At 41.4% G+C, this 21,659-nt stretch overlaps 1 long non-coding RNA gene across 1 annotated transcript; it reads right to left on the minus strand.

The window, feature by feature from the left end:
• Positions 1–2,868: 2,868 nt before the first annotated feature.
• LOC140105939 (uncharacterized) lies at positions 2,869–16,428 on the minus strand. Its single transcript, XR_011850686.1, has 2 exons — positions 16,397–16,428; positions 2,869–2,979 (listed from the first exon to the last, which is right to left on the minus strand). It is a non-coding gene; the product is annotated as an uncharacterized lncRNA (long non-coding RNA).
• Between the last annotated feature and the right edge of the window lie 5,231 nt (positions 16,429–21,659).

Consider the following 21,659-nt stretch of genomic DNA (forward strand, 5'->3'; position numbering starts at 1 on the left):
ATAGCGCCATCTAGTGTGCCTGAGGATACCGCCATACACTGCCTGCAGGATAACACCTTGTAGAGCACCTAACCATAGCGCCATCTAGTGTGCCTGAGAATACCGCCATACACTGCCTGCAGGATAACACCTTGTAGAGCACCTAACCATAGCGCCATCTAGTGTGCCTGAGAATACCGCCATACACTGCCTGCAGGATAACACCTTGTAGAGCACCTAACCATAGCGCCATCTAGTGTGCCTGAGGATACCGCCATACATGACGTGTGGATATGGGATGGACCCCCACTTTATTTTAAACAGTGTATGGAACACGGTGTATGGAAAAAATACACAACCACATAACGTAATGGGTGAAATGGCCACAGCTTTATTTGAATCACAGGAATAAAACAATCAGAGGAGGAGTCAGGTGACATGCTAGGGGTGGGATTCCCCAATACCCCAATCTAAAGTTGCCTGACATACAGCCCCCGGCCAGACATCAACAAAGGGGGGCGGCACGCTCTGGCTGCCATTCTAGCAGAGCCAGTACACTTTAAGGGCACCAATGACCCTGGTGAAGATTATCCATTGTGTGCTTCACCACCGTGCCCGCCCCTGGCTGCTTTTACCATTACCAGAGCCTTGAGGCTGGCCACTTCCAAAGCTCAGGCTGTTGACCACCATGAGCTTTTACATCCTCTATAAGTTAAATTAGTCCACCAATAACTTGCCTGCACCTTCCACCTGACTCCTCCACCGCCACAAAGAGGCCATTTGACACCTTAAATGGACTCGACCGCCACCAAACAACAAAAATCCCATCAATGGGAATGCAATGGGTTAACGAATAAAGTGTTGAGAAAATTACAAATACAATCCACATGCACAAAGTGGTAAAAACATTGCTAAACTCTAAACTTCTACAGATATACCAAACCGTGTCCAACAATATAGTGAAGCAGGATACCATACAACCATGATGTGGAATAACTGCCCTCGGAACTAAATATATTCTGAAAAGACTAAGTACTAGACACCAAAAGCGTAGATTTATCTCCCCACCGAGTGGGAATATTGCTTACTGTATCTCCAGTATCTAGAGAACCACTAGTCATACTTCAATATATGTATCATGCACCAATACTATTGACAGAACAGACATGAAGAGGATAGGTAAAGAAGAAGAACGTTTACTTCTGTGCTCAGCTAATGCATAGGTAAGGAGGGGGGCAACCCCACTATGTGTCATAGCGTATGCACTGCCACGGCATAGCCCCTGACAAAATGTTCAAAATGCTGTGCGATGTCTTCGCTCTCTTTTTTTTATATATATATATATATATATATATATATAGTATTACAATAACATAGTGAGCTGAGCTGAGATATACTCATCTCAAGCCTTATAGCAAACCAATTTAAAATTTATTTTGTAGTTGGCCTAGCACCAGCTCCATCTTGCTCCAATACAGAATACAGCGCAATAGTGGGCAAGTACTTGACAACAGAACAGCAAAGGCTTGTCCATTTTGACAACTAACTTCGCCCGGTATAATATTAAATAAATGTAACTTTGCTCAAAAAACACGCTCAGCGTGTAGAGAAACCATAACTACCATATCCACAAGCCGCAACCTCCTGGCAAGTGGCGAGAGCAGAATGTGGCCATACCAAACCAAATCCATAAATATAATTTTTTGCTCAAAAACACGCTCAGCGTGTAGGGAAACCATAACTACCACATCCACAAGCCGCAACCTCCTGGCAAGTGGTGATATACAATGCACGCACAGCGTACAAAACCAACACTCTAGTGATCCACCAGCCGCTATCCTCTTAGCTAGTGGCGTAACTAGGTGTGGATAACCGAACCAGAACCATCTTCTCAGGGACCGCCCCTTAGAGAAGTGCATATATGTCTCCACATATAATCCACTAGCCACCAACCTCCAAGCTAGTGGTGTAACCAGGTGTGGAGAACTTGTCTCCCATAAACCATAATTACGCGCACAGCACGTGAGAGCCACATCCCCAGCTCCACATAGCCGCCAACCTCCTAGCTAAGTGGCGAAAGAAGATGTGGCCCTAGACCAACCATTGGAGACAGTAACATCAACCACATATAAGACATTATATAAATGTACCAAGGGCCTGGATATATAGGATCCATTTATCTTACAGAATTAGGTGCAGCAGTAACACTGACCATGTGGCTAATTCTCCAGCCATTTCATGGGGCTAAATGTAATGTAACATTACAATGCTAATTCACCATTATAGTCTGAGGCGGCATGTAACCCCCTCAGGATTGTACCATGTACCACTCATGTAATCTAGAGTGTATATATATATATATATGAGTGCACATAAGGTATACATGGACAGTCCATAATATAGAAGCCACAACTAAAGGCTAGTTATATATATATATATATGTAAGATACAGCCTGATCCATAACTACAATAAAGCAGTGAGATGGAAGCCATGTACACTGCACCAGGCACATAAGCATCTGAATGCAGCATGTGGTGACTATATAGCAATGACCTGGGATGGGCTACTATAGAATCCGTATGTATATCAGTGACATGGAGGTTTTATTCAGATAGCTAAGCTCCCCATATCCAGAAACTACAAATACTCAGGTCAATGCTGGGCCATATAGACCAGGAATGTGGGGGACCTGCACCTATCATGGTCAGTAAATCACAGTAAGGTGTAGGCCACCAAGACTATAGAGAACCGAGATTATAAGAGACTAGTAATAGTGCAGCCTCCATCTGTGATCCTGTACATGTGCTCTCTCTGGGCAGCTCCTCTCTCCCTAGTGTATAATACATGTAACCTCCCCATGACAAGCAGAGTAATGGTGGACATCTGCCCTCAGTCTCTATCCAAAAGGACAGGACTCCTGAAGAAGCTCCAGTATGGAGCTCGCGATTGCTTTGCCATATCTGTGCCACGAGGATTCGTACTAAAATAGCCATGTGTACCTGTGTCATGAAGGTATAAAGGTAACCTTAAACCGTATACAAGAGGTCATTACCCTCATGTAAATTAGTGATATATGCAGTGAGTGAGGTAAGTACACACTCATCACTCAACCTCATATAAATCAGTGATATGTACAGTGTGTGAGGTAAGTACACCTTCATATAAATTAGCGATATGTACAGTGTGCGAGGTAAGTACCCCCTCATATAAATCAGCGATATGTACAGTATGTGAGGTAAGTACACCCTCATATATATCAGTGATATGTACAGTATGTGAGGTAAGTACACCCTCAAGTAATTCAGTGACCTCATATAAATCAGAGATAAGTACTGAGTGTGAGGTAGGTACATTCTCATATAAATCAGTGATATGTACAGTATGTGCGGTAAGTACACCCTCATATATATCAGTGATATGTACAGTGTATGAGGTAACTACATCCTCATATATATCAGTGATATGTACAGTGTATGAGGTAAGTACAGCCTCATATATATCAGTGATATGTACAGTGTATGAGGTAACTACATCCTCATATATATCAGTGATATGTACAGTGTATGGTAACTACACCCTCATATATATCAGTGATATGTACAGTGTATGAGGTAACTACACCCTCATATATATCAGTGATATGTACAGTGTATGAGGTAACTACACCCTCATATATATCAGTGATATGTACAGTGTATGAGGTAAGTACAGCCTCATATATATCAGTGATATGTACAGTGTATGAGGTAACTACATCCTCATATATATCAGTGATATGTATAGTGTATGAGGTAACTACACCCTCATATATACCAGTGATATGTACAGTGTATGAGGTAACTACATCCTCATATATACCAGTGATATGTACAATGTATGAGGTAACTACATCCTCATATATATCAGTGATATGTACAGTGTGTGAGGTAACTACATCCTCATATATACCAGTGATATGTACAATGTATGAGGTAACTACATCCTCATATAATACCAGTGATATGTACAGTGTATGAGGTAACTACATCCTCATATATATCAGTGATATGTACAGTGTATGAGGTAACTACATCCTCATATATATCAGTGATATGTACAGTGTGTGAGGTAACTACATCCTCATATAATACCAGTGATATGTACAATGTATGAGGTAACTACACCCTCATATATATCAGTGATATGTACAGTGTATGAGGTAACTACATCCTCATATATATCAGTGATATGTACAGTGTTTGAGGTAAGTACACCCTCATATATACTAGTGATATGTACAGTGTATGAGGTAACTACATCCTCATATATATCAGTGATATGTACAGTGTTTGAGGTAAGTACACCCTCATATATACTAGTGATATGTACAGTGTATGAGGTAACTACATCCTCATATATATCAGTGATATGTACAGTGTTTGAGGTAAGTACACCCTCATATATACTAGTGATATGTACAGACAAAGATTCGAGTATGGAGCAGCACCGTGTAAAGAAATGAAAAACGGGTGCAAAAATCTTCCAAACGGGCTTAGACATCGCCCCCCATGGTAGCAAAAAACAACGATGAAGCAGCACTCCGTGTAGTGAAAAAATCTTGGTTTTATTCCACCATAATCCGCAATGTGCAACGTTTCACCTTATCAATAAAGGCATTTTCAAGCATCCAGTGTGAGTAACCGAGTGGTTTTAAATAGTGGGTGAGATTAATCACCACAACATGTGTGCATACGTGACATCACAATTACTTCCGTAACAACAAAGTATCCGTGAATTAAATGTTACAAATTACATGTATCAGTACATCATACAATTATGTGCAAATATACAAAGGTAAGTAAATGTAAATACAGTTAAGGGAGACATATATTCATTATGTGTCTCCATGGTGATGAAGACTCCTCCTGGCGTGCATTTGTGAGTATCAAGTCCAACTCCGGAGTCTCAGCCATAAAGTGTACTAGTGCAAAAAGTTTAAAAAAACAGATTAGAACACACAGATATTGAGACAAGATTAACACCGCACTTCATATATTAAAACAAATTCTCTCCCGGACCTATTGTATATAAAGTCGTATGCGTGGACATGCGCATAATAGTCCTCGTATTACCCATCGCCACCTCCAGCAGTGGGATGTCCGTCTCCACCCACAGAAAACCAACTCGGGCACTCCAGGGCAGAGACGATCCACACGGCACCCCACGGAGAACGCAGAGGAGCGGCCCATCAATGGGGAGGTATTTATCATCAGACCCGATCTCTTGATGCCAATAGGCCAAGAGTTCTGTGTCCAGTCCCATCCGGAATCATTATACCTCCCCATATGGCCACAACTTCAGCGTAATATTGTACTCCGGAGTTCACCGTATCCAGGAACGTCCCAAGCTATTGCCCCTAGATGAGTCCCGAGAAGGCACTGTGGTATAAAGATAAAAGTAAGAGAAAGCGGATTATTTAAAGCAGTCTTATTTCACTCTTAAGTATAGGTATGGTGTTATCATCCATGTGTGTCATAGAAGGCATATTAATCAGTCAATTTTATAGTAGGACCAGTATGTCACTAACAGAGGTTTATGTGTAGTGGTCCAAGGTGAAGTCCCTTATATTAGACGACTAGACAATCCTAACAGTCACAGGAATACATTCAGCGGAAAGTCCCTGTTTAAACCATGGGGATGTAAAGTTTTTAACTTATGTATCCATTGGACCTCTCTTCGTTTCAAAATCAGTTCTCTATTGCCACCTCTCTTTTGTGGGGGGATCCTATCCACAATCATAAATCTTAGATCCTCCACTTTATGGCCCGCTTCAGAAAAATGGAAGGGCACCGGTAGATCTAATTTCTTAGTCCGTATACTCGATTTATGGTTGTTCAACCGTAATCTACACTCAGTAGTGGTCTCGCCCACGTACAAGAGTTTACATGGACATTGGAGTACATAAACAACATAGTCACTCCTACAGGTTAAACAAAAATTAATTTTGAAGGAGGATCCAATGATTGGATGAATAAAGGTGTCTCCCTTTATCATCAGGTGACAATTGTCGCAAGACATACAGGGGATACTACCTGTACGAGTTAGTCTTTCCTTAGCAGGACCAGTTACATCCGTTTTAACCAGTAGATCTCTCAAGTTACGTCCCCTTCTATAAGAGAAAAGGGGCGGGGATTGGAAATGTTGAATCTGTTTGTAGTAGGTACTCAAAATACACCAATTTTTACGGATGATCGATGCAATTTTGTTACTATGAAAGCCATATGTGGAAATCATGGGTATACGGGTGGATGTGTTGTTAATGGTTCTCTTAGACAGTAGTGTAGATCTTTCTAAGGTCTGTACTTTTTCCATATGTTTGGAGACCAGTGGTTTAGGATAACCCCTTTCAATGAATTTTTTACCCATCTTTATAAGTCCCTTCTCTTGTTCTTCTTCATTGTCCACTATTCTTTTAACCCTCAACATTTGGCTAAAAGGCAGGGAGCGTATCATCCCCCGTGGATGATGGCTGTCATACTTTAATAATGTGTTACAGTCTGTCGGTTTAACATATAGCTTAGTTTTAAGGGTGTTCCCCTGTACGTATACATCAGTGTCCAAAAATTGTAAATGAGAGTCAGAAACCACCATAGTAAATTTGATCTCCGGGTCGATATTGTTTAGATAGTTGAAAAACAAATCTAAAGCAGGACGGTCCCCCAACCATATCGCAAATATGTCGTCTATATAACGCCACCACTTAAGTATAGAACCAAAGTGGGGCGACATATAGACAGCTGTTTCCTCAAGGTCGGCCATAACGATGTTAGCATATGTAGGGGCCACATTGGACCCCATGGCCGTTCCGCGTAATTGCACATAGAACTCCTCATTAAATGAAAAGAAGTTACAAGTCAAAATAATTTCCAATAGAGTGCAAACAAATTCTTTGCCCTCATTTGTGTATTCCGACCCCCTGAGCGCCTTACACACACTTGCCAAACCTCGGTCGTGGTTGATAGACGTATATAGACTTGTTACGTCAAAAGATACCAATAGCGCACCTGGGGGGAAAAAAATGTCAGCAATTTTGTTAAGAAAATCGGTGGTATCCTGAATATAGGATCTAGCACCAACGGCAAAAGGTCTGAGGACTTTGTCTAGAAAAATGGCTGCTGGGCTAAATAGTGATTCCCGTCCCGACACAATCGGTCTACCTGGTGGTGAGGTCACACTTTTATGAATTTTAGGTAAACAATACAATAAGGGCAGTTTCGGAAATTTGGGTAACAGATAGTTATGCAGGTCTCCATCTATCACATCACATGCATAAGCATGGTCCACCACAACCCTCAGCCTCTTCGAAAAAGCCGATGTGGGGTCCATCTCAACCTTCTTGTAAACACATGCATCATTAAGTTGTCTGTACACTTCATCCATATATGTGGTTCGGTCCATAACGACGATCCCCCCCCCTTTATCAGCGGGTTTGATGACGAGATCGTCGTTATGGACCAATCCATCCAAAGCCTTTTTCTCATCAAGGGATAAATTATTCTTATATGTACCATCGATTACTGATTCCTTAAACACTTCAACATCTTTGAGGACCGCCGTGACAAAAGATTCTATAGCAGGTGAGTTGGCAGGTGGGCAAAAATTACTTTTCAAGAAAAGACCACACTCTTTTAAATTGAAATCACAGGATTTCCCCCCACTGGGGGTATCAACACTCACCATTGGCGGTTTCCCCAGGAACCAAGTCTTAAGTTTAATAGATCTAAAGAAGGCATTTAAGTCTTCCCACGGGAAATAACAACAAACAGAGGAGACGAAGAGGAGGACGCAAGCACAACAGACGGACAAAAAACAAGGAGGGGCAAGACAATGAAGACCCCAACGGTGAGGAAGAAATAAAAAACCACCCGGTTGTGAACATTTCTTCTTATAGTATGACTGATGCCGAACTTAAGGTATTAAGCAAGGGATTGTCTTTTTGCCCTACGATGTCTACTAATTGGCTGGACTTGGATATTGACTTAAATGCCTTCTTTAGATCTATTAAACTTAAGACTTGGTTCCTGGGGAAACCGCCAATGGTGAGTGTTGATACCCCCAGTGGGGGGAAATCCTGTGATTTCAATTTAAAAGAGTGTGGTCTTTTCTTGAAAAGTAATTTTTGCCCACCTGCCAACTCACCTGCTATAGAATCTTTTGTCACGGCGGTCCTCAAAGATGTTGAAGTGTTTAAGGAATCAGTAATCGATGGTACATATAAGAATAATTTATCCCTTGATGAGAAAAAGGCTTTGGATGGATTGGTCCATAACGACGATCTCGTCATCAAACCCGCTGATAAAGGGGGGGGGATCGTCGTTATGGACCGAACCACATATATGGATGAAGTGTACAGACAACTTAATGATGCATGTGTTTACAAGAAGGTTGAGATGGACCCCACATCGGCTTTTTCGAAGAGGCTGAGGGTTGTGGTGGACCATGCTTATGCATGTGATGTGATAGATGGAGACCTGCATAACTATCTGTTACCCAAATTTCCGAAACTGCCCTTATTGTATTGTTTACCTAAAATTCATAAAAGTGTGACCTCACCACCAGGTAGACCGATTGTGTCGGGACGGGAATCACTATTTAGCCCAGCAGCCATTTTTCTAGACAAAGTCCTCAGACCTTTTGCCGTTGGTGCTAGATCCTATATTCAGGATACCACCGATTTTCTTAACAAAATTGCTGACATTTTTTTCCCCCCAGGTGCGCTATTGGTATCTTTTGACGTAACAAGTCTATATACGTCTATCAACCACGACCGAGGTTTGGCAAGTGTGTGTAAGGCGCTCAGGGGGTCGGAATACACAAATGAGGGCAAAGAATTTGTTTGCACTCTATTGGAAATTATTTTGACTTGTAACTTCTTTTCATTTAATGAGGAGTTCTATGTGCAATTACGCGGAACGGCCATGGGGTCCAATGTGGCCCCTACATATGCTAACATCGTTATGGCCGACCTTGAGGAAACAGCTGTCTATATGTCGCCCCACTTTGGTTCTATACTTAAGTGGTGGCGTTATATAGACGACATATTTGCGATATGGTTGGGGGACCGTCCTGCTTTAGATTTGTTTTTCAACTATCTAAACAATATCGACCCGGAGATCAAATTTACTATGGTGGTTTCTGACTCTCATTTACAATTTTTGGACACTGATGTATACGTACAGGGGAACACCCTTAAAACTAAGCTATATGTTAAACCGACAGACTGTAACACATTATTAAAGTATGACAGCCATCATCCACGGGGGATGATACGCTCCCTGCCTTTTAGCCAAATGTTGAGGGTTAAAAGAATAGTGGACAATGAAGAAGAACAAGAGAAGGGACTTATAAAGATGGGTAAAAAATTCATTGAAAGGGGTTATCCTAAACCACTGGTCTCCAAACATATGGAAAAAGTACAGACCTTAGAAAGATCTACACTACTGTCTAAGAGAACCATTAACAACACATCCACCCGTATACCCATGATTTCCACATATGGCTTTCATAGTAACAAAATTGCATCGATCATCCGTAAAAATTGGTGTATTTTGAGTACCTACTACAAACAGATTCAACATTTCCAATCCCCGCCCCTTTTCTCTTATAGAAGGGGACGTAACTTGAGAGATCTACTGGTTAAAACGGATGTAACTGGTCCTGCTAAGGAAAGACTAACTCGTACAGGTAGTATCCCCTGTATGTCTTGCGACAATTGTCACCTGATGATAAAGGGAGACACCTTTATTCATCCAATCATTGGATCCTCCTTCAAAATTAATTTTTGTTTAACCTGTAGGAGTGACTATGTTGTTTATGTACTCCAATGTCCATGTAAACTCTTGTACGTGGGCGAGACCACTACTGAGTGTAGATTACGGTTGAACAACCATAAATCGAGTATACGGACTAAGAAATTAGATCTACCGGTGCCCTTCCATTTTTCTGAAGCGGGCCATAAAGTGGAGGATCTAAGATTTATGATTGTGGATAGGATCCCCCCACAAAAGAGAGGTGGCAATAGAGAACTGATTTTGAAACGAAGAGAGGTCCAATGGATACATAAGTTAAAAACTTTACATCCCCATGGTTTAAACAGGGACTTTCCGCTGAATGTATTCCTGTGACTGTTAGGATTGTCTAGTCGTCTAATATAAGGGACTTCACCTTGGACCACTACACATAAACCTCTGTTAGTGACATACTGGTCCTACTATAAAATTGACTGATTAATATGCCTTCTATGACACACATGGATGATAACACCATACCTATACTTAAGAGTGAAATAAGACTGCTTTAAATAATCCGCTTTCTCTTACTTTTATCTTTATACCACAGTGCCTTCTCGGGACTCATCTAGGGGCAATAGCTTGGGACGTTCCTGGATACGGTGAACTCCGGAGTACAATATTACGCTGAAGTTGTGGCCATATGGGGAGGTATAATGATTCCGGATGGGACTGGACACAGAACTCTTGGCCTATTGGCATCAAGAGATCGGGTCTGATGATAAATACCTCCCCATTGATGGGCCGCTCCTCTGCGTTCTCCGTGGGGTGCCGTGTGGATCGTCTCTGCCCTGGAGTGCCCGAGTTGGTTTTCTGTGGGTGGGGACGGACATCCCACTGCTGGAGGTGGCGATGGGTAATACGAGGACTATTATGCGCATGTCCACGCATACGACTTTATATACAATAGGTCCGGGAGAGAATTTGTTTTAATATATGAAGTGCGGTGTTAATCTTGTCTCAATATCTGTGTGTTCTAATCTGTTTTTTTAAACTTTTTGCACTAGTACACTTTATGGCTGAGACTCCGGAGTTGGACTTGATACTCACAAATGCACGCCAGGAGGAGTCTTCATCACCATGGAGACACATAATGAATATATGTCTCCCTTAACTGTATTTACATTTACTTACCTTTGTATATTTGCACATAATTGTATGATGTACTGATACATGTAATTTGTAACATTTAATTCACGGATACTTTGTTGTTACGGAAGTAATTGTGATGTCACGTATGCACACATGTTGTGGTGATTAATCTCACCCACTATTTAAAACCACTCGGTTACTCACACTGGATGCTTGAAAATGCCTTTATTGATAAGGTGAAACGTTGCACATTGCGGATTATGGTGGAATAAAACCAAGATTTTTTCACTACACGGAGTGCTGCTTCATCGTTGTTTTTTGCTAGTGATATGTACAGTGTATGAGGTAACTACATCCTCATATACATCTAGGAAGAAATGGGGAAGCAGCACTCCGTGTTCAAAGGGTATTTATTTCACCAGTGGGAATTACAACGTTTCAGCTATCTCAATGTAGCCATTTTCAAGCTACATTGAAAATGGCTACATTGAGATAGCTGAAACGTTGTAATTCCCACTGGTGAAATAAATACCCTTTGAACACGGAGTGCTGCTTCCCCATTTCTTCCTAAGTGGACATCTGAGATCCTTGAGCCGGACCTCTACAAGCCTGCACCCAATTTTTTGGATATAATCCGGAATCACAGTGCCGCTTCATCTCCCCTTTTTTTCTTTTTCCTCATATACATCAGTGATATGTACAGTGTATGAGGTAAGTACACCCTCATATAAATCAGTGATATGTACAGTGTATGAGGTAACTACATCCTCATATATATATCAGTGATATGTACAGTGTATGAGGTAACTACATCCTCATATATACCAGTGATATGTACAGTGTATGAGGTAACTACATCCTCATATAAATCAGTGATATGTACAGTGTATGAGGTAACTACATCCTCATATATATCAGTGATATGTACAATGTATGAGGTAACTACACCCTCATATATATCAGTGATATGTACAGTGTATGAGGTAACTACATCCTCATATATATCAGTGATATGTACAGTATGTGCGGTAAGTACATCCTCATATATATCAGTGATATGTACAGTGTATGAGGTAACTACATCCTCATATAAATTAGTGATATGTACAGTGTATGAGGTAACTACACCCTCATATAAATTAGTGATATGTACAGTGTATGAGGTAACTACACCCTCATATATACCAGTGACATGTACAGTGTATGAGGTAACTACATCCTCATATATATCAGTGATATGTACAGTGTATGAGGTAACTACATCCTCATATAAATTAGTGATATGTACAGTGTATGAGGTAACTACACCCTCATATAAATCAGTGATATGTACAGTGTATGAGGTAACTACATCCTCATATAAATTAGTGATATGTAAAGTGTATGAGGTAACTACATCCTCATATATATCAGTGATATGTACAATGTATGAGGTAACTTCACCCTCATATATATCAGTGATATGTACAGTGTATGAGGTAACTACATCCTCATATATATCAGTGATATGTACAGTGTATGAGGTAACTACATCCTCATATATATCAGTGATATGTACAGTGTGTGAGGTAACTACATCCTCATATATACCAGTGATATGTACAATGTATGAGGTAACTACATCCTCATCTATATCCGTGATATGTACAGTGTATGGTAACTACACCCTCATATATACCAGTGATGTGTACAGTGTATGAGGTAACTATATCCTCATATATACCAGTGATATGTACAATGTATGAGGTAACTACATCCTCATATATATCAGTGATATGTACAGTGTATGAGGTAACTACATCCTCATATATATCAGTGATATGTACAGTGTATGAGGTAACTACATCCTCATATATACCAGTGATATGTACAATGTATGAGGTAACTACATCCTCATATATATCAGTGATATGTACAGTGTATGAGGTAACTACACCCTCATATATATCAGTGATATGTACAGTGTATGAGGTAACTACATCCTCATATATATCAGTGATATGTACAGTGTTTGAGGTAAGTACACCCTCATATATACTAGTGATATGTACAGTGTATGAGGTAACTACATCCTCATATATATCAGTGATATGTACAGTGTTTGAGGTAAGTACACCCTCATATATACTAGTGATATGTACAGTGTATGAGGTAACTACATCCTCATATATATCAGTGATATGTACAGTGTGTGAGGTAACTACATCCTCATATAAATTAGTGATATGTACAGTGTATGAGGTAACTACACCCTCATATATACCAGTGATATGTACAGTGTATGAGGTAACTACATCCTCATATATATCAGTGATATGTACAGTGTATGAGGTAACTACATCCTCATATAAATCAGTGATATGTACAGTGTATGAGGTAACTACACCCTCATATATATCAGTGATATGTACAGTGTATGAGGTAAGTACACCCTCATATATATCAGTGATATGTACAGTGTATGAGGTAACTACATCCTCATATAAATTAGTGATATGTACAGTGTATGAGGTAACTACATCCTCATATAAATTAGTGATATGTACAGTGTATGAGGTAACTACATCCTCATATATATCAGTGATATGTACAATGTATGAGATAACTACACCCTCATATATATCAGTGATATGTACAGTGTATGAGGTAACTACACCCTCATATAAATCAGTGATATGTACAGTGTATGAGGTAACTACATCCTCATATAAATTAGTGATATGTACAGTGTATGAGGTAACTACACCCTCATATAAATCAGTGATATGTACAGTGTATGAGGTAACTACATCCTCATATAAATTAGTGATATGTAAAGTGTATGAGGTAACTACATCCTCATATATATCAGTGATATGTACAATGTATGAGGTAACTACACCCTCATATATATCAGTGATATGTACAGTGTATGAGGTAACTACATCCTCATATATATCAGTGATATGTACAGTGTATGAGGTAACTACATCCTCATATATATCAGTGATATGTACAATGTATGAGGTAACTACACCCTCATATATATCAGTGATATGTACAGTGTATGAGGTAACTATATCCTCATATATACCAGTGATATGTACAATGTATGAGGTAACTACATCCTCATATATATCAGTGATATGTACAGTGTATGAGGTAACTACATCCTCATATATATCAGTGATATGTACAGTGTATGAGGTAACTACATCCTCATATATATCAGTGATATGTACAGTGTGTGAGGTAACTACATCCTCATATATAACAGTGATATATACAGTGTATGAGGTAACTACACCCTCATATATATCAGTGATATGTACAGTGTATGAGGTAACTACATCCTCATATATATCAGTGATATGTACAGTGTGTGAGGTAAGTACACCCTCATATAAATCAGTGATATGTACAGTGTATGAGGTAACTACATCCTCATATATAATCAGTGATATGTACAGTGTATGAGGTAACTACACCCTCATATATATCAGTGATATGTACAGTGTATGAGGTAACTACATCCTCATATATATCAGTGATATGTACAGTGTATGAGGTAACTACATCCTCATATATATCAGTGATATGTACAATGTATGAGGTAACTACACCCTCATATATATCAGTGATATGTACAGTGTATGAGGTAACTATATCGTCATATATACCAGTGATATGTACAATGTATGAGGTAACTACATCCTCATATATATCAGTGATATGTACAGTGTATGAGGTAACTACACCCTCATATATATCAGTGATATGTACAGTGTATGAGGTAACTACACCCTCATATATATCAGTGATATGTACAGTGTATGAGGTAACTACACCCTCATATATAATCAGTGATATGTACAGTGTATGAGGTAACTACACCCTCATATATATCAGTGATATGTACAGTGTATGAGGTAACTACATCCTCATATATATCAGTGATATGTACAGTGTATGAGGTAACTACATCCTCATATATATCAGTGATATGTACAGTGTATGAGGTAACTACACCCTCATATATGTCAGTGATATGTACAGTGTATGAGGTAACTACATCCTCATATATATCAGTGATATGTACAGTGTTTGAGGTAAGTACACCCTCATATATACTAGTGATATGTACAGTGTATGAGGTAACTACACCCTCATATATACCAGTGACATGTACAGTGTATGAGGTAACTACATCCTCATATATATTAGTGATATGTACAGTGTATGAGGTAACTACATCCTCATATATATCAGTGATATGTACAGTGTATGAGGTAACTACATCCTCATATATATCAGTGATATGTACAGTGTATGAGGTAACTACATCCTCATATATATCAGTGATATGTACAGTGTATGAGGTAACTACATCCTCATATAAATTAGTGATATGTAAAGTGTGTGAGGTACCTACCCCTCACATACATTAGGGCATTAAGCAGTATGTTAAGCAATAAGATGACATATCAGCCATGTATATAGTATGTGAGGTGACCTGGGGCAGATACTTGGTTAGTTATCTCCCCATATACAGCGCTGTATACACTGAGGTCACCTGCGCCCCTATACATAAGTGTCTGTACTCCATCACATGTGAGGAGCAGGAACATGAGGACACATGGACTCCCATCCTGCCACAGCTGCCATGTGTAAGATAGCTGGGAGCAGATACATGAGGAGACATGAACTATCATGTCCACATTACACTAGTAAATAAATAAAGCTCCCATGTAGCATAAAGCAGCCATATCTATAGTGTGAGGTATAATCTGACAGATATCGCCGCCATAGCTGCAGGGTATAAGATGGCAGGGAGCAGACTCCTGAGGAGACTTGGCGGCTTCTTACATCCATGTGCACATTACATGAGGTAATGCTGCTCCCCTGTAACATTACCAGTCATATCTACAGTGTGTGAGTATAATCATACACATATCACAGACATCACTGCAGGGTATACTATAGCTAGGAGCAGACTCCAGAGGACACATGGCTGAGGAAACATGGAGGCTTCTTACTTACCTTCAGCCATGTGCACATTACATGAGGTAATGCTGCTCCCCTGTAACATTAACCAGTCATATCTACAGTGTGTGGGGTTATAAGCTCATAGATATCACAGCCAGACATGCAGGGTATAAGATAGCTGTGAGCAGACTCCTGAGGAGACATGGCTGAGGAGACATGGCGGCTTCTTACAAACCTTCAGCCATGTGCACATTACATGAGGTAATGCTGCTCCCCTGTAACATTAACCAGTGATATCCCAGTGTGGGGTTATAAGCTCACATATATATCACAGCCATAGCTGCCATGCGTGAGATAGCTGGGAGTAGGTACATGAGGAGACATGGAGACATGATCTCCTGTGGTAATGATTAATTCCTGAGGTAAAATCCTCTCATATATGATGTGTAAGCTGAGTCTACCCTGGTACATGATGTGTGAGGTGTATGAGGTGACAGCAGAGTGATATAAAGTGGTAACCCCAGTGTTATACTTGCTGAGTCTGTCAGACATGTTTCTTTCTGTGCTTCTAGAGAGAGAAAGAGAAAGAGAGATACAGGACAGGGAGTGACATCTACTCCTGAGCCCCTCCCCTCTTACATCACTACACTATCCCACCCACTCTGTTCTTACATCACTACACTATCCCACCCACTCTGTTCTTACATCACTACACTATCCCACCTACTCTGTTCTTACATCACTACACTATCCCACCTACTCTGCTCTTACATCACTACACTATCCCACCTACTCTGCTCTTACATCACTACACTATCCCACCCACTCTGTTCTTACATCACTACACTATCCCACCCACTCTGTTCTTACATCACTACACTATCCCACCCACTCTGTTCTTACATCACTACACTATCCCACCCACTCTGCTCTTACATCACTACACTATCCCACCCACTATGTTCTTACATCACTACACTATCCCACCCACTCTGTTCTTACATCACTACACTATCCCACCCACTCTGTTCTTACATCACTACACTATCCCACCCACTCTGTTCTTACATCACTACACTATCCCACCTACTCTGTTCTTACATCACTACACTATCCCACCCACTCTGTTCTTACATCACTACACTATCCCACCTACTCTGCTCTTACATCACTACACTATCCCACCTACTCTGCTCTTACATCACTACACTATCCCACCCACTCTGTTCTTACATCACTGCACTATCCCACCCACTCTGTTCTTACATCACTACACTATCCCACCCACTCTGTTCTTACATCACTACACTATCCCACCCACTCTGTTCTTACATCACTACACTATCCCACCTACTCTGCTCTTACATCACTACACTATCCCACCTACTCTGTTCTTACATCACTACACTATCCCACCCACTCTGTTCTTACATCACTACACTATCCCACCCACTCTGTTCTTACATCACTACACTATCCCACCCACTCTGTTCTTACATCACTACACTATCCCACCCACTCTGTTCTTACATCACTACACTATCCCACCTACTCTGCTCTTACATCACTACACTATCCCACCTACTCTGCTCTTACATCACTACACTATCCCACCCACTATGTTCTTACATCACTACACTATCCCACCTACTCTGCTCTTACATCACTACACTATCCCACCTACTCTGCTCTTACATCACTACACTATCCCACCCACTCTGCTCTTACATCACTACACTATCCCACCCACTATGTTCTTACATCACTACACTATACACCACCCACTCTGTTCTTACATCACTACACTATCCCACCCACTCTGTTCTTACATCACTACACTATCCCACCCACTATGTTCTTACATCACTACACTATACACCACCTACTCTGTTCTTACATCACTACACTATCCCACCCACTCTGTTCTTACATCACTACACTATCCCACCCACTATGTTCTTACATCACTACACTATCCCACCCACTCTGTTCTTACATCACTACACTATCCCACCCACTCTGTTCTTACATCACTACACTATCCCACCCACTCTGTTCTTACATCACTACACTATCCCACACACTCTGTTCTTACATCACTACACTATCCCACCCACTCTGTTCTTACATCACTACACTATCCCACCCACTCTGTTCTTACATCACTACACTATCCCACACACTCTGTTCTTACATCACTACACTATCCCACCCACTCTGTTCTTACATCACTACACTATCCCACCTACTCTGCTCTTACATCACTACACTATCCCACCTACTCTGCTCTTACATCACTACACTATCCCACCTACTCTGCTCTTACATCACTACACTATCCCACCCACTATGTTCTTACATCACTACACTATCCCACCCACTCTGTTCTTACATCACTACACTGTACACCACCCACTCTGTTCTTACATCACTACACTATCCCACCCACTCTGTTCTTACATCACTACACTATCCCACCCACTCTGTTCTTACATCACTACACTATCCCACCCACTCTGTTCTTACATCACTACACTATCCCACCCACTCTGTTCTTACATCACTACACTATCCCACACACTCTGTTCTTACATCACTACACTATCCCACCCACTCTGTTCTTACATCACTACACTATCCCACCTACTCTGCTCTTACATCACTACACTATCCCACCTACTCTGCTCTTACATCACTACACTATCCCACCCACTCTGTTCTTACATCACTACACTATCCCACCCACTCTGTTCTTACATCACTACACTATCCCACCTACTCTGCTCTTACATCACTACACTATCCCACCCACTATGTTCTTACATCACTACACTATCCCACCCACTATGTTCTTACATCACTACACTATACACCACCCACTCTGTTCTTACATCACTACACTATCCAACCCACTCTGTTCTTACATCACTGCACTATCCCACCCACTCTGTTCTTACATCACTACACTATCCCACCCACTCTGTTCTTACATCACTACACTATCCCACCCACTCTGTTCTTACATCACTACACTATCCCACCCACTCTGTTCTTACATCACTACACTATCCCACCCACTCTGTTCTTACATCACTACACTATCCCACCCACTCTGTTCTTACATCACTACACTATCCCACCCACTCTGTTCTTACATCACTGCACTATCCCACCCACTCTGTTCTTACATCACTACACTATCCCACCCACTCTGTTCTTACATCACTACACTATCCCACCCACTCTGTTCTTACATCACTACACTATCCCACCCACTCTGTTCTTACATCACTACACTATCCCACCCACTCTGTTCTTACATCACTACACTATCCCACCCACTCTGTTCTTACATCACTACACTATCCCACCCACTCTGTTCTTACATCACTACACTATCCCACCCACTCTGTTCTTACATCACTACACTATCCCACCCACTCTGTTCTTACATCACTACACTATCCCACCCACTCTGTTCTTACATCACTGCACTATCCCACCCACTCTGTTCTTACATCACTACACTATCCCACCCACTCTGTTCTTACATCACTACACTATCCCACCCACTCTGTTCTTACATCACTACACTATCCCACCCACTCTGTTCTTACATCACTACACTATCCCACCCACTCTGTTCTTACATCACTACACTATCCCACCCACTCTGTTCTTACATCACTACACTATCCCACCCACTCTGTTCTTACATCACTACACTATCCCACCCACTCTGTTCTTACATCACTACACTATCCCACCCACTCTGTACTTTTAACAAGGACCATCATCTTACATCAATACTATCATCTAAATTCAGTCGTTATAGGTCCCCCCTTACCACCGTCATGTTCCTGCTTCGCCTATGGCTCCGCTGTTGTCAGTTATGGCTTTGGGTGGGATTTCTATAAGATAGTGTACTATGAAATACCTGCCTAGTACACATATAAACACGTATGCAGTATATTCATATAGATGGGGCACATGTTTAGGTGACATAACTGCTCAACTCTTCAGAAATTTTCTAACTAAATCTTTTTTTGCTGCTGTTACTGACACAAATGGTCACATTATACACAGAAATAGCACTTTTAGTGCATTTACCAAATTTCTAAGTAAATGTGCCTCATTGGGGCTCATTTACTAAGGATCCAAACGCCGCACTTTCGTCGGGTTTCCCGAATATTTCCGTTTTGCGGCAAATTGCCCCGGGATTTTGGCGCACACGATTGGATTATGGCGAATTGGCACCGGCTTTCCCGCAAAACAGAAATCATGGGGGCGTGACCGTCGGAAAACCCGACTGATTCGGAAAAACCGCAAAATTTAAAAAACGATTTGTGACGCAAGATCAGCACTCACATGCGCCGAGAAGAAGAAGGTGACCTCCAGCGGACCTCGGCGCAGCAGCGGCACCTGCTGGATATCGGACACACGACCATAGTGAATCCCGGCAGAACCCAAATCAGCGTGGGACAACGTGCCGCTGGATCGCGACAGGACCGGGTAAGTAAATGTGCCCCAATGTGTCAGCAGGATACTCTGTGACCGAGAGTCAACTCAAATCCAGGAGGATAAAGTTTGTCCTAAAAGTCAATATCCTGACCAACCTACTGATCCTGCAACATGACAAACTGGAGAGCCTTCTATAGGGACAACACACCCTACTACAGCTGTTCAGAGGCTCTGTTATAGGTCCAGGTGTAATGTTTTCCCTAGTGTAGACCATCACCGCTAATGCACAGGGGTAGAGGGGTGTGAGGCCAGAACTGCCGGTGTCATCTAGTGGCAGTGTGTTGATCAACAACCCAAAGGTTGTTGAATGGTTGACTAGGTCATCCAATTCCTCAAATATAACATCTGACAACCCTAGCCAAGAGTCTGTGGGTTCGTCAGATACAACCCTTTGTTGGCATGGCCCCAGAGCTGGTGAGCGGCCTTCACCTGTCCTGAACCAGCCTCTGTCCTGTTCCTTTCCTGCAGCCAGAGAGCTACTAGGTGGTCTGGGCTCAGCTGTGGCCTAAAATGTTGCTGCCAGCTCCAGTATTTGTCATTGTGCCTCTCTGCACAATAATAACAAGTGCAAAGTGCACAGTAATACGAATAATAATAATCTTTATTTATATACAGCACCATCATATTCTGCAGCTTTACAGATTATAGGGGAAATTTACAAATATAATATTACATTACACAGTACAAACATATGGAACAATAGGAGTGAGGGCCCCGCAGTATATGAGGATGAGGGGGTGACACAAGAGCTTACAGTCTATGAGGATGAGATGATGACACAAGAGCTTACAGTCCATGAGGATGAGGGGGTGACACAAGAGCTTACAGTCTATGTGGATGAGGAGGTGACACAAGAGCTTACAGTCTATGAGGATGAGGCGATGACACAATAGCTTACAGTCTATGAGGATGAGGGGGTGACACAAGAGCTTACAGACTATGAGGATGAGGGGGTGACACAAGAGCTTACAGTCTATGAGGATGAGGGGGTGACACAAGAGCTTACAGTCTATGAGGATGAGGGGGTGACACAGGAGCTTACAGTCTATGAGGATGAGGGGGTGACACAAGAGCTTACAGTCTATGAGGATGAGATGATGACACAAGAGCTTACAGTCTATGAGGATGAGATGATGACACAAGAGCTTACAGTCTATGAGGATGAGATGATGACACAAGAGCTTACAGTCTATGAGGATGAGATGATGACACAAGAGCTTACAGTCTATGAGGATGAGATGATGACACAAGAGCTTACAGTCTATGAGGATGAG

The sequence above is a fragment of the Engystomops pustulosus genome, chromosome 11 (genome assembly GCF_040894005.1).
Source record: "Engystomops pustulosus chromosome 11, aEngPut4.maternal, whole genome shotgun sequence".
Classification (NCBI taxonomy): Eukaryota; Metazoa; Chordata; class Amphibia; order Anura; family Leptodactylidae; genus Engystomops; species Engystomops pustulosus.